Source organism: Furipterus horrens, unplaced genomic scaffold (assembly GCF_987537825.1).
Source record: "Furipterus horrens unplaced genomic scaffold, mFurHor1.1.pri manual_scaffold_17, whole genome shotgun sequence".
In the NCBI taxonomy this organism is placed as follows: Eukaryota; Metazoa; Chordata; class Mammalia; order Chiroptera; family Furipteridae; genus Furipterus; species Furipterus horrens.
The window spans coordinates 61,774,741-61,790,856 of record NW_028327187.1 but is presented as its reverse complement, the minus strand read 5'-3'; the positions used below and the strand labels follow the sequence as shown (position 1 = coordinate 61,790,856).

Below are 16,116 nucleotides of genomic sequence, written 5' to 3'. Positions count from 1 at the left end.
ATTTTCTTGAACATCTGGTTGTCTCTAGTTTTGAGGTAGTTGTGTTTCTTAGTTGTGGAGGGAGATGCAGCATGTCTGTCTAGGCCTCCATCTTGGCTGTAAATCTCATGATTTTCCTCTGTCGTTACTTTTTCAATCAGGTTTTCTATTCCTTGTTCTTCTCCTTCTGTTATCCCTATGAAACACATATTATTTCATTTCATGTTGCCCTGCAGCTCTCTTAAACCCTATTCATTCGTTTTATGTCTTTTTTCATTTTGTTGCACTGTCTTAATTTTTTTTCTACACTGTCCTCTAACTTTCTGATCTGCCCAGTTAGCCTCCTTTTGATTCCTTCTACTGTGTTCTTCAGTTCAGAAATTGTGTTCTTCAGTTCTTCTTGGCTCTTATTGATAGTTTCTGTGTACTTTTTCTTGCTGATGTAGTTCTCAGTAAGTTCCTTGTACTTTCCCTGGAGTTCTTTGTAGTTCCCCTGGAGTTCATTGTAGTTCTCTCTGAGTTTGTTGAGTTCATTGGAATTCCTCATTACCATTGTTTTGAATTCCACGTCTGATAGTTTGCTTACCTCTCTTTCATCTATCCCTCCTTCTAGGAATTCCTCCCTTCCTTGAGATGGGGTGTTGTTTCTCCATCTCCCCATTTTAGGTGGCTCTTCTTGTTTGTTTCTACTTCTTAGATTGACCTGCTTTTATTTCCTTCCTTTGTGGTGTGACCTTCTTGTATAAAGTTGTCGAGCTCCTGCCTCTGGCTGATACCACTTATAGGGGAGTAGTCTGCTTAAGAGGTTTCTCCCATAGCACTGGGATGATTCTGCACCTGGATCTATTCCGCTGCTCTCCTAGCTCTTTATCCAGAGCCAGTGCCCAAAACTTCTACAAAATGCCTCTAGCTCACTTCATCCTCCTTTGGCCACAGCCATAGGTGAGTGTGGTCCCTTGCACAGGCCAAAGGTGGACCATGGGCTGGCTGGTTGCAGGATGGAGTGGACAAGCCTCAGACATTTCTGCATGCTGGCCCAAGGCAGGGTGCAGGAGGGCCATTTGTGTGCCAGGGTTGAGAAACCATATTTTTGATTTCTGCTTCAATTTCACTAGTTGTTATTGGTTAATTCAAAATTTCTGCTTCTTCTTGATTCAGTATTGAGAGATTATATGTTTTCAGAAATTTTTCCATTTCACCCAGGTTGTTAAATATCTTGTCATATAGTTGTTCATAGTAATTTCTTAAAATCCTTTGTATTTATGTGGTATAAGTTGAGATTTCTCCTCTTTCATTTGTGATTTTATTTATTTGGGTCCTCTCTCTTTTTTTCTGGATTAGTCTGGTTAAAAGTTTGTCAATTTTCTTTATCATTTTAGAACCACCTCCTGAATTTATTTATTTTGTTAATTGTTCTTTTAGTCTCTATGTCATTCAATTCTGTTCTGATCTTTATTATTTCTTTCCTTCTACTCTCTCTGTGGTTTGTTTGTTGTTTTTTTCTCTAATTCTTATAGCTTGAGATTGTTTATTTGAGATTCTTCTATCCTTTTTAGGTAAGCATCTATTGCTATGAACTTCCCTCTCAGAACTGACTTCACTGTGTCCCATAGGTTTGGGGCTATTGTATACTCATAATCATTTGGTTCTAGAAACTTTTTTTAATTTCTTCTTTGATCTCATTGTCAATCCATTCATTGTTTTATAGCATGTTATTCAGTCTCCATGAATTGTCCTGTTTTTGTGTTTTTTCCTTGAGGTTGGTTTCTAGTTCCAAGCTGTTGTGATATGAGAGGATGCTGGATATAATTTCAAATTTCTTAATTTTGTTCAAGCTTTTTTTGTGTGTCTTACCATATGGTTTATCTTTGCAAATCTTCCCTGTGCATTTTAAAAAATATATATTTTGTTTTGGGGGGTTGAAAGTTTCTGTATGTATCAATTAAGTCCATTATATCTGGAGTCTTGTTCAATGCCACAATATCCTTGGTGTTTTCTTTTGCTTGGAAGGTCTATCTATTGTTGACAGTGGGGTGTTCAAATCCCCTACTATAAGTGTGTTGGTGTCTATATCCTTCCTGAAGTCCTCCAAGATTTGGGGCTCCTATTTGGGGTGCATATATCTTTACAAGCATTATAATTCTTGATGGATTCTTCTCTTAAGTATTATGAAATGCCCCTTTTATATTTTTTGTTGCCTTTCTTATGAAATCTATTTTGTTTGATGTAAGTTTTGCTAATTCAGCTTTTTTAATGTTTATTTGCTTGAAATGTTCTTTTTTCCCATGTCTTCACTTTCAGTCTACCCACATGTCTTGTCCTGAGATGGGTCCTTGTAGCATATATGTGGGTCATGTTTTCTTATCCATTCAGCTACCTTATGTCTTTTGATTGGAGCATTTAATCCACTTTTTCTTAAGGTTCTCATTGATAGGTACTTACTCATTATTTTTTCCCCTTTGTACCTATGTTAATTTATCTCTCTCTTTTTCATCTTCTTACAGCAGTCCCTTTAACATCCTTTGCATTAGTAGTTTGTTAAGGATGTATTATTTTTGCATGTTGTCTGAGAAACTCCTTATTTCACCTTCCATTTTGAATGTGAGATTTGCTGGATAGAGTAGTACTGGTTGTAGGCATTTGTTTTTCATTGCATGTAATATTTTTTGCCACTCTTTCTGGCTTGTAATGTTCTGTTGAGAAATCAGCTGATAACCTTATCAGAGCTCCCTTGGTTTTTTTTTACTGTTTCTCTCTTGCTGCCTTTATGATTCTCTCTTTGTCTTTGAATATTATCATTTTAATTATGATGTATCTTTGAGTGGCCTTCTCTTGGTTCATCTTCATTGGGACCCCCTGTGCTTCTTGGACTTGCATGACTTTTTCTATAATCAAGTTTGGAAATTTTTCTGTCATTACTTTTTCAGTCAGGTGTTCTATCCCTTGCTATTCTTCTCTTTCTGGTGTCCCTATGTTGTCCTACAGATCTTTTCAACCCTCTTCTTTCTTTTTCAGTCCTTTTTCATTTGTTGCACTCTCTGGCAATTTTTTTTCTATGTTGTTCTCTAGCTCACTGATCTGATCCTCTGCTGTACCTAGCCTGCTTTTGATTCCTTGTACAATGTTCTTTAATTAAGAAATGGTATTCTTCATTTATTCATGGCTCTTATTAATAGTTTCTCTGTTCATTTTAATGCTGGTGTAGTTCACAGTAAGTTTTTTTGTAGCTTCCATGTCATTCTTTGTAGTTGCCCTGGATTTCTTTGTAGTTTTCTCTGAGTTCACTGAACTCATTGAGCTTACTTATAACAATTATTTTTAATTCCATGTCCTATATTTTGCTTGCTTCTATTTCACTTAGAACGCTTTCTGAGAGTTTCTTTTCTTTTAATGGAAGATTTTTTCTTTGTATCCCTATTTTATGTGACCCTTCTTGTTTATTTCTGCTTATTAGATTTATCTGCTTTGTCTTTCTGCCTTCATGGTGTGAACACCTGTGTTATAAGACCTTGGGATTCAGTGGTGCATACTCTGTGTTCTCATAAACTAGATGCTCTTGAGATGCCCTTTATGCCATTTATTTGGGCTGTATGGTTTTATTTTGGCTTTGGTTGTTGTTTTGTTGCTATTTGTTGGGGTCTTTCCTCTGGCTAGCTGACTGAGAGCCATTCCATCTACTATGTCTGGTATACTGTTTTTAAGCTGCTGCCAAAACAAAACCACAAAACTCAGGCAGGGAACCCACACCCACAATTATAAGCCCCACCCTCAATCACTCTACCAACTGCAAATGAGTCAGTATTAATAAGAATGTAAAGAAATTAAGATTATTATAAGGAGAACAAATAAGAGTTGACTGACAAAAATAAAATTTATTTTTGAGAAGGGATAAGGAAGAGCTATAGTAATAGGGAGTAGGGAGAATGCAATTACAGAAAGAAAATAAAATTTACATCATATATGATAAAAGGTAGATAAGAAGGAAGAATGAAAGCAGAAGATGTGTGTATTATTAGGTTTAAACAGGTATATATATATATAGTGTGTGTGTGTGAGAGAGAGAGAGAGAGAACAAACACAAAAAAATAAGGAAGGTGAAGGAAATGAAAAAATAAAAACCAATTAGAGAAAAAGTTTTACCACAGCACTGTCAACAACCTATGAGCTAAGTTAATATAGGTGGGATGGGAGTAAGAGGTATAAAGGAAAGAAAGAGAAGCTTAAGAAATGTCTGGAGGAAAAAGAAGTGATTTTAAAATGATAGAGGGAGAAGGAATATTAAGAATGAAGAATGAAAACCAGTCTAAAACAGGGAAAGTGTAAAATTTAAAATGAAAGAAGGAAAGGGTTGGAGGAAGGTAAAAATGGAATAGGAGAGGGGGATGATAATATTTGAGATTTGAAATAACAAAATAGTGAAGACCTATGAATAAAGTTGCAGAAATGTCACAATTACCCACATATCCATATTTAGTGGTCACTGGTTGATCATGGTGGAGAGAGAATAAGTGTTTTTTATGAATGGAAAAAAGAATGTGAGAAGACTACAGACAAGAAAAATGGTTTTGAGAGTCTGGAGATGGGAGAAATTGTAAGAGTGAGGATTAGAAATGAGTCATAGCAAGAGGAAATATATGGTCAAATGGAGTTAGAGAAGGGAGGAGCAAAAGATGAGATTTGAAATAAACTTTAATATAAAAACTAGTTACTTAAAATTCACAAACTGGGAGGACAACAAATGATTGTTAAAAGGATATGTGGGAGACAAATAACTCATATAGAAGATTGCAGTGGAATTCATCTTTATACTATCTGGTTTTTACCACTTTCCTCCCTTTCTGGATCCACCCTTGGTAATGTCAAATTGTGTCCCAGTCTGGATTTAGGGAGCCTGTTTGAGACTACTAGAGTTCTATTGCTCATAGCTGTCTCTTTCAGTTGTTAATCTAGTCACTCTGTAATCTTCAGTGAGGTTTAAGCACCATGGGGGAACCAAAAATTCCTTTGGGTGGGGCTATTGCTTCCCCTCAGGCTGATGCCACTTGAGAGGGAGTGGTCTGCTTGAAAGAAAGCTCCTACAGCATGGGGGATGAGTCAGCATGGGGGTCCCATCTGCTACTCTCCCAGTTCTCTTTCCATGACACTACCACCCCAAACTCTTCCCAAGTGTCTCTAGTCCACTCTGTTCTCCCTCCACCAGAGCCCAAGGCAAGTGGGTGTGAATGCAATCTTGCTTGCATTTCCCTCAAGATTCTCCCTGTGTCTCTAGCTATCCCTCCAAGGTTGGGGGGGAAAAAGTGCTTTTTGCTTCTCACAGCCTGACCCTATTTTGTTCACTCTCAGTTCTGCCAGCAGTCCAGGCTTTGGGTCTAGACCCCACATCTCTCAGGGGGAACACTCAGGGCACTGAAACATCTCTCTGCACTCTTAACTGCTGCCAGTGGGAGCCCAGCTGGCACTCCCGCATCTCCTCCGCGATAAACACCAGACCTGCCAAACGAAGTGGCCTTCTCCCTCTGTCCGTGGCTTCAAGGTTTCTCTCCATCCAGTGTTAAGATGGTCATTCCAGATGAGTTGTCCACAATTTAGCTGTAATTTCAGATTGGTCTTGGGAGGGGGTTAGTGTAGCATCCACTCACTTCTCTGCCATCCTCCAGATTTTAATTTCAATAAAAATGGACTATTCTAACAAGTTTGAGTTATAGTAAAGAAAAAACTGACACTGTCCATTTTAGACTCTTTTGCTTAACCCAACTGAGTGTCAATATTTTCTTAATAATTGGTAATAATTAAATAAATGTTTAGATTTCTGCTTAGTTGTTTAGCTTCAAAATAAAAATACAAAACATAAAAAATATTTAAAATACCTAATTATAATTTCCATAAATAATGAGAACACTGATCTAAGTAAAAGAAAAGGATGTACATCATGATATAATATTTCAGAAGTGTATCTTCTGCCACTGCTCCTTAGTCCAACTCTTCTCATATAGCTGAACTGACTTGGACAAAGAGTAGATTATTGAGAAGTTTTCAACATCACATAAAACTAGACATGTACAAGAACTTTTGCCAAGATATAAAGAAGGTTCCAGCTAATTTTTATTGTCTCTGGCTATTCACTACCTCTCTCTATGAAGCCTGTTCACCTCTCATCATGTTTCTTTCTTAGTCAATCACTTTTCCATAGACAAGATGAACTACTGTTCAAGAACTTAGATGTGTTTATTGCTTATATTGTTGGGGCAGAAAAGTGAATAGGCCCCATTATTTGTAAACAAGGAATATGCTGCAACTCAATAGCCCTTTAACAATATTATGGATTTTAAGAATATTTCTATTGACTTTTCCTATCTTTTTTGCATATCTTAATGTATCATTGTCATGCAACAACAACAAAAATCACATCTGAGCCTTGACCAGTGTGGCTCAGTTGGTTTGGCATCATCCTGCAAAGTGAAATGTTATCAGTTTGATTCCTGGTTAGGGCACATGCCTGGGTTGCATGTTTGGCCCCCAGTCTGGGCATGTACAAGAGGCAACCAATCAGTGCTACTCCCTCACATCAATGCTTCTCTATCTCACTATCTCTCTCTCTAAAAATAAATAAAATATTTTTTAATCCAATATGGAAATTTGAACGCCAAAATGAATCACATACTGAAAAAAGATTTTCAAACAGTTATCATACCTATGATTCAATTAAAAATATAACTTTTGAAAAAAAATAACATGCAAATAAAAGTTATAGAAAACAAATAAACAATTATACAAGTCAAAATGCAATAATCAGGGCCTAAGGGGTATGGAGACTTAGGAGTAAGGAGACTCACTATCACCACCAGAGATGCCAGGACCCTTGGGTCTGTGTGTATCAGTTGTAATGTAACGGGGTGCAGAGCATGGGTCTCCTGAGGGCAGGGGAACCTCACTGTCCCTCCGAATCCTGCATGGGGCAGGAAGGGAAGAGAGTAGGAAGTGCAGCATTTGGGGCACATTACATAACAAAAGCAGATTACCAACTCGTGCCTTCCTGAAGGGAAGATCTGCAGAAACTACAAATTGTGTATGTGACTGTGAGGACAAGTGTTGACAGAGTGACTCAGTAGAGTGACTCGTGACATAACCAGGGGAAGATCATACAGTGCCTGTGTGAGCTCCAGGAGTGGATGCCCACCTTGGATGTCTGTGCATGGCTGGAAACTCTTATCCTGACTAAAATGGCAGCCAACAGATGGTCAAAGACACTGGGGAGCTGACAAAAATGGTGGACATTAACATACAGTAGGAAGAGCTGGATGTTAGGTCACACAGGAAGTTCTGAGCCAAGCATCTAAAATTAGAGGACAGTGTAATAGGGTTGACCACAAGGTTTGTATGCCTGGAAGACTTCCCAGAGGTCATCCAGAAGTTGATGTAAGCAGAGATGGTGGAGCTGCAGAAGACCTGCCTGGCCATGCACGCAGGCACATGAGAGGTTCTTGGAGCTGAACTGTGACCTGGAATGCTGAGCTTCAGACTTCTGCTTTTCTGAAGAATGTATGAAGAAGTCACTCTCTTGGTATAGGGGCTCTTGGTGAAGGACTTTGGAGATTGGTGCAAGCTCCCTCCCTCTGGGCTTCTGGCATTTGGACACTCTGGGCTTCTGGCCCTGCTCCCTGCATAGATGGGAGTGTTTGGGGACCAGGAGATGTAGGGCCCACCAGGGGCTTAGACCCCACAGAGGATGGGAGCCTACTCCTGGAGGCAGGGTCCCATGCTGGGACCAGTGCCTCCCTGGGCTCCACCCTCTGAGACAATGTAGCATGGCATACAATTTCTTGGGCACCTACAAAGAGACTGAGAATAGGCAACACAGGTCCTGAAGGGGAGAGCTGCTGCAAGAGGATGAAAACTCTGAAATACACAAGTGCACATGCCAGAGAGGATGGAGGTTGATTTGTGTGACTGACTGATGGACAGATAAGGATTTGGAAAACTACTGGACATGGTTTTGACTTGTAGTCTTTTGGGAAACAAAGGAAGTTATAGGTCTCATAAGAGAGGAGAGTTCTGTGCAGAAGTGTTCTCAGACCCTCCAAGGTTGGAACATTGTAAATAAGAACCTGTTTCTTTCAACACAAATGGCTGAGTCATGTATATCCCTGGGTAACACAATTTTCATTGAGTTAGAGATGATACTTGTTTTTGACTAACTTTTGTGATCTAAATCCAAAAATGATGGCAGTTTTTGTCTATCACGTCAACTTTTTAAGGTACGGAATACCCACCCTATGTCCCAAAAATCATACAAAGGAAAACAAAGAAAAAATACCTGAATATACTGTTTATTTAGAGTTATTTTATTTATATAAAGGCTATATATTGTTACTGTAAGTCAAATTGTGTACAAGTAGTAAAGTTCTGCTACCAAACATACATATTAAGGTATTTTATCTTTTCAAGCAACAGGCTAGGAAATGCCAAAATGAGATACTTGAAACAGTCTCCTTCACTTGTCAAATCTTTAACAAATTGCTTCATGAGACCCATTTTTATGTGCAAAGGTGGAAATATAATGTTCTTTCTGTCAACAAGTGGCTCATGTAGAATGTTTGGATCACCAGGTTTGAGGTCACATCTTGGAGGCCAATTTGACTCCACTCAATTCTTCTCAAGAGCTTTGCTGTCCCAAATACAGAGAAAACAGAGATACCTGGTGTATCTGCATTGCTGATCAAGAAGGAAGAAGACCATTTGAAGGTCAACACAGATGATCCAATTGTGCTTGTGATATTGCAACAGATCTATGACTCTCTTTATGTTTTCATATTCTTCATGGAAACAAACTGAATGGCCAATTGGGACTGCACCAAATAAATTGCCATTGTGGAGGAGGACACAATTCAAGCTCCACTTCGAGCCATTGATGAACAGTCGCCATTCAGTTGTGTTCTAGTTTGGAATTCCCAATTCCTTCAATAAACCATGTATGTTATAGCAATACACAAAGCCACTGTCACTTCAAAAGTACTGCAGAAATGCACTTTCTCTTGATCAAAACTAGGATGCCTTTGTTCTTTTTTCAAGTGGGTTTTTCTCATGCAGTCTTGATGCTTAGGAGTTCTGAAGCCTTTTTGGATAGTCCCAAATCTTGTGCCAAATCATTCAACTCACGTGGATGAAATCCCTTACAAACAGTCATCTTCAATTTAAAAATCTTCATCATTGCTGTCACTTAGTTCTTCACCATACTCCTGTTTTTCGAAAGAGGGGTAGTTCAATGGAAACTGGAACTAGGATTCCAGCTGAATGAGGCACTGGGTGTATAGCTGATAGTAAACTAAGATACTCTATTTTACATTTATTTTTCTTGTTATATCCTGACGTTTTTACTATACAAAAGTAACAGTCACTTGAATGACCTCTGAGCTCTCGCCAAATCATAGGTATACCAAATGGCAATTTATCATGTGTTCCCTTCATCTACATCTGTAAACTCTTGACACACTGCTTGCACACCTTGTGAGGGGCCAAAGGGTTACCTTGATCTCCAAGTTATACTTTAAAATATGCAAAATACGCTTTCCTGACAAATACGCTGATTTGTCCTTTGACTGGGAATGGTGAAACTGCCACAGACATAACAAAATGAATCAGGGTTGTTGAGGCACTTATGATGAGAAATAACAGTGGCAGACATGATCTGAAGGAAAGAAAATAAGTATGTATGTAAATAAAAAAATAAATTCTGGTAACTCCTTGTATACAAACAAGAACTCGGACTACACTTTGGAATACGATTCACTATATAGAGCAGCACACAACCTCTCACCACACTCTTTCATGTGTAACTGAATAGACTAGATAAGTATGAACCTGTCGCTGGTCTCCAAGTTTATCTCCCACCCCTCCCCACATGAGGGAGATTTTCTCTCAGCCAGTAGAGGGCACTAGTGTTACCCTCAATTCAGGCTTGATGCAGCCTAGAGTGGTCACATTAAGATAAGCTGTAGAGAAAAACTTGACATGATAGAAGAAAACTAACTGCAGTTTTGAAATCAGCATGTTTACTTAAGTCTAAAACAGCTGAAAAATGGAAATCATCAGGAATTATGTTTAAATTCTTTCCCTGTGTATTCAAAGCACCAAGTGGCTCAGTCCCAGTTTGCATGGTTACAGTAAGGTCACTGCCTGCATATCTACCCTCAAGTTCACCAGCACTCTCTCTCACTGCCAGCCCAAGGGTTGAGCTGACAGAATTTTAAAAAAATTTTTTCTCATTTTCTAAATTGTTTTTCTGTTACAGTTGTCCCACTTTCTTCCCTGTTGCTTCCCCCCACGCTGCCCACCCCTTCTCCCAGTCAATTACCACCCCATTGTCTATGTCCAAGGGTCCTTTAATACTATTTCTTTGACTAGATCCTTCCCCTCTCATCCCTCTTCTCTCCCTCCCCCTGCCCCCATTGTCACTGTTAGTCTGCTCCTTGTTTACATGCCTCTGGTTCAATTTTGCTCATTTGGTTGTGTTGTATATTAGTTTCCTGTATTAGGTGATATCGTATGCTATTTGTCTTTTGTTGCCTGGCTTATTTCACTAAACATAATTCTCTCTAGTTCCACCATGTTGTCGCAAATGGTAGGATTTCCTTCTTTCTTTTTGCTGTATTCCACTGTGTCAACATATCACAGTTTTTTGATCCACTCATCTACTGATGGGCACTTAGGCTGTTTCTGACACTTGGCTATTGTGAATAGTGCTGCTATCAACATAGGGGTGCATAGGTTCTTTTGAATTGGTGTTTCAGGATACTTCAGGTATAATCCTAGCAATGGAATGGTTGGATCAAAAGGCAGTTCCACTATTAGTTTTTTGAGGAAATTCCACACTGCTTTCCATGAGTCTGCATTCCTACCAACATTTCACTAGGGTTCTCTTTTCTCCATATCCTCACCAGCACTTCTTGTTTGTTGACAAATAATTCTTATACCCACCCCACCAGCCTCAATCATGGGGGACCTCTCTCCCACAGTGCAAAGAAGAGCCAAAGAATGGACCTACCCTATGAAAGGAGAGATGCAAGAAATTTTACCTGTGTTTTTTTTAGGCCCATATTCTGCTTTGAAAAGCAAGCTATCTATAATACAGGAACATGGAATAACCCATGTAATATGCATAAGACAAAATATTGAAGAAACATTATTAAGCCAAACTTTCAACAATTGCTATATTTAGATATTTAGTCTTGAATATTGTAGATAATCCAGTTGAAAATATAATGCTTTTTTCCCCCATGACTAGAGTATTTATTGCTGAGAGCTTACAAACTGTAAGAAAATTTCTCAATCATGGAAATGCAGCTATCTCTAGGAGTGTTGCCTTTGTTATTGCACACATTATGGAAACATTTGAAATGAAGTACAGATCTGCATTTGCTTATGATCAAGAAAGACTATTTTGTATTAATCCTGATCTGAATTTGTCCATCAACTTCAGGAATATGAAACCATATACCCGGAAAAATTAACAATACAGATGACATCACCACTCCAGATAGAAAGATCCTTATCTGTTCATTCTAGTACCACAGGCAGTTTGGAGACAGGACATGAAGAAGAAAATTTTGGAAGCATGCAAGTGGTAACTTCACAGAATGGATGAATCAAGAGTAACATTATAAAAGATGTGAAATTCTATTTGGGAAGGATAAAACACTAGAGACAATAACAATGTAAACTGGTAAAAACAAGTTTCTTTTCAGTTGTATGTTGCTTACAGATGTGTTTTTTACAACTTGTTAAGCCAAATTTTAAGATGTTGGATTTCTGAAATAGATGGCATTTATTGTTTTACCCATTTTATTTCTTTTTAAAAACACTTTACAATTTTATTGTAAACCAAGAATTTTGGACTTGCAAAATGGTATTATTGCAATAATGCACTTTACCTACTTGAAATTTACTTGTATGATATAAACTTATTACTTTAAATCAAATGCAGTTTAGGGGGATTTGTTTATAAAATATGGATAATTTCTAACAGAAGTATTTCGTAAAGTTTGCTAAAAATTCTTATTGTGTTCTATATATTACATTTAAAATAAGCTTACAGTTCAACTTTATGATGGAGCCTCTTACAGAAACATTAACAAAGGCAAGAACCTTATACATTTTTTTTAGTATAATTAAATAGCTTAATTGTCCTTTTATTTTTTTAAACTTTTTGATTCTTTATTAATAAGGAATAAGTTGGCATTAGCCAACTACTTAAAGATGATCTAAGCATTGCTTCCTTTCCTATTACTTTCCTAATTTGTTTAGTTTATAGAAAAAAGTTTAATAAAAAAAAAGGTGCTTTGCTTTATAATACCAGATGTTCACAAACAAGGAGCTATAGATTTTCGAGTGACTTCCCTTTTTTACATTCCTTTTATATATATTTTTGATAGCTAAACTAATTTTATTGTTATTCTATTAGAATTGTTCCAACTTTTCCCCCTTTGCCCTCCTTCACCCATCCCACCCCTACACCTACAGTCAGTTCCCATACTATTGTCCAGTTTGTGGGTCATTCGTAGATTTCTTTGACTAGTCCCTTTCCCTTCATTTCTTTTAAAATCTGAATGTTTCATTTGTTCTTTTTGGAGTTACTTAGCTTTTTTTTTTTCTTTTCCAAAAAGGTTCTAAATAGAATACAACAAATCAATGTAGTATTATTTTTCTAAATGAAGCCCCCAAAAGAAAAGTGCCTTGCATCATTAAAAAATAAAAATAAACCCTCATGACCACTAAGTAAATATATAGAACAATACAAAGTTTTAAACTTTTTTCTGTAATATTTTACAACCATAACCTGGAAGTCTGAGGCTTGAAGAAACCTCACTAAATAATTTGGAAATATTTACTTATTCATTTTATATTGTTTTAATGATTCTTTGAAGTTGTTCTGTCTTAGAAATTTTCTTTGAAGATTCATTTATTGGGGAAATTGACTTGTGGAAGACTAGTGTATTTTAAATTCATGTTTTAATCAGTTCTTTACATCGAGTCAACCGAAAGTCACTTTTTGGATCCTGTTTCTCCCCTATTTTTATTTATATATTGTTCTAAGAAAAACATGTTTGCTCTTTGAAGTATGTTGTGAGGGAGGAAAGGGGTATTTCAACTTTTTATAGTTGATTATTTATGTAGGTTAGCACAAACAAAACATTTCTATCATACTTTGCTCAGTCCTCTCCTGAGGTGCTTTATGTTCATACATTCTCTTGGCACCAATAGGTACTATGCAGAGTAACACTACACCAAGTTACTTGCTTGACTTCCCTCTCTAAAATATAATAATACAGTAAAAATTGTTTTATGCAGCATAGCAGGGGAGTAGAAATTAATTAAAATTGCTATGTTAATTAAGAGTTAATTCCTGTTGACCCAGGTAGTATTTCTCTTCTCATTTCCCTTTCCTTTACTTTACCACTCTGAAAAAGATTATTGTTAATTCAATTTTGGCCCCCTTTTCTGTTGTGTGATTAGATCATTTGGTGTGGTAGAGTCAAGATTTACACTGAGTATTCAAAAATTCCTGTTGATAAAGTGCCAAGTAACACAGCTCTTCTGCAGATAGGTTACTATTGGATAAGTCTACTAAGATCTCTCTTATAATCTAATAACATATGATGCCTAATTCAGCAAAAATCTGCTCAATAGAAACGTCTTAGTATAGTACATCTAAGCTTTAAAAGTGAGGTAAAGATTTTTAAAATCAGTTTCTTAAATATATATATCTCTCATAGTTGGCAAAAAAAATACAGATTTGATTATGTATTAATTTAGAGTTGGTAATTTTACACTTTTTCTAACCACTATAATTTTTATGTTGTAACTAAATTGCCTGCCCAACACTGTACATAAAAGACCATCTTTCAAAAATACTAAGGAAAGGGGCTGTCATGTGGACAAAACATGATGTTTATTCCTTCTTTCATGTAAGAGCATTGCAAGCTTCTTTAAGCTTCAATCAGTTCTTCCACCTAATGTTAACTAGTTCTTCCTACTCTTTCATCCAGTTCAATTTCTGTGATTCCTTTATTTCCACTGATGTTTTATGATAATTAACTACAATACATTTAATCAATCATGATTTATTTCTAGAATATTTGAATAATAAATAAGTGATATAGTGACCAATTTTAAACATTAAATATGTAATCTGGGCACATAATTTAAAGTGAAAATGCATTAAAATGTAGAACAACTGTTTGTTGTCCATTTTAAAAGTATGAAGCTTAAATATTGAAAATATTCAAACTAGAATGGCACTCTTCCTACCTTCTAATTTCAGTTAATTTGTTCATAAGTTTTTTATCTATTAGATGTTTAAATAACAGTCACTTTTGTTTTTTATCTACTCTAGGGTGGAAACATTAGATAGTTATAGCTTTTTATACAAACTCTCAACCACTGACTTTAGAGCAAAATATATGTTTTTGGGGAATTTGTGTTTCAACTGAATGTAGAGGTAATGTCAGAAAATGTTAATCATGTCCTTTTCAGAAAATACGAGGTTTCTAATTTTCTCATTACCATAGTATTTCAAATAAATTAGAAGTATTTAACTACAATCTTGAATTATACAGATGGGATGCATATATATGCATATATACATATATTAGGATCTCTCTTTTATTAATTTTTTTAATTTTTTGGTTTTTCAATTACAGTTGTCCCATTTTTTCCCCATTTTTCTCCCCCACCCAGCCCACCTCTTCTCCCACAATCATATCCCTCCCCATTGTTCATGTCTATGAGTCATTTATACAGCTTCTTTGATGAAACCGTTCCCTTACTTACCCCCTTCTCTCCCTCCCCCCTCCCCCCATTGACTGCTATTCTGCTCTTTGTCCTATTTAGTTCGTTTGTTTATGTTGTTCTTTAGTTTCCTGTATTAGGTGATATCATATGGTATTTTTCTTTTTTTGCCTGGCTTATTTCACTAAGCATAAGTCTCTCTAGTTCCATCCATGTTGTTGCAAATGGCGGGAGTTCCTTCTTTCTTTCTGGCAAGGATGTGGAGAAATGGGAACTCTAATGATTTTCTTAAATCAAGTTTAATAATTGAAACAAATTATAACACCACTTGTTATGGTGTTGAGTCTATTTAGATAAAATATTTAAATGAATCAACTTAAATTTCAGGAAGGTTCAAAGAGCATAAATAGAAGACAAGTATCCACATTTAACTCAAAGTGGTAAAATGTCAATGTGGTAAATCATGATAAATTTCATATGTATGCTATAATAATTACAGCAAAAATTTAGAAATGCATATAAAACAATATACTCTAAAACACTATAAATAAATCAAAAAGTATCTTACAAAGTTTCCATGTAACTCACAGGAAGGCAATAAAAAAACTCAGAGAACTTCCAGCCAAGATGGACGTCTAGACAGACACACTGCGTCTCCCTCCACAACTAAGAAGGAATACAACTACTTCAAAACTAGAGACAACCAGAAGTTCCATAAAATCTAGCTGCATGGAAGTCCAATAAACAAAGATACAAAGAAGAAATACTAATCCAGACAGGTATGAGGGGTGGAGCTCGAACAGAGAGGATGTGGTGTGGTGGTGGTGGCAATGGCAGTGAAGGTGACAGCAGCAGGCCAGTGGAAAGCGCAGTCACACATTTTAAAAGGTTGGAGAGACACCTGGGGCGCATTCCTAGCTCCAGACCAGACCTCTCAGTTCATGGTCTCAGCGCCAGGGATAACCAAGCTTCATTGCTTCTGACTGTGCAAACCAGTGGGGGTTGGGGCGGAGGAAGAAACTGCTGGTCTCTCAGCAGGGTCTGCTTGTTTAAAGGGCCCCCATGGTTCTATAACATCCGCAGACGCACCCATTCTGTGAACGATGGCCAGAGCAACAGCTAGAGAGGCGCCAGTCCCATATGAAAGTGGGAGAAGTACCTGGAAGAGGGGCGAGTGCTGAGTGGGTGGCATTGTTCCCTCTTGGACCCGTCTCCCACACACAGCACCAAAACATGGTGAAATGGGTTGCCCTGTACTGACAAATACCTAAGGCTCTGCTCCTTACAATGTAACAGGAGCAACAGCTTACTTAAGACACAGAAGCAAATAAACACAAGAGCCTGTTAAGATGA

The 16,116-nt window shown here is 37.1% G+C and overlaps 1 pseudogene; it reads left to right on the top strand.

Moving 5' to 3' along the window:
- The first annotated feature begins 10,969 nt into the window (after window positions 1–10,969).
- Window positions 10,970–11,620, top strand: LOC149991118 (serine/threonine/tyrosine-interacting protein pseudogene; annotated as a pseudogene).
- The last annotated feature ends 4,496 nt before the right edge of the window (window positions 11,621–16,116 follow it).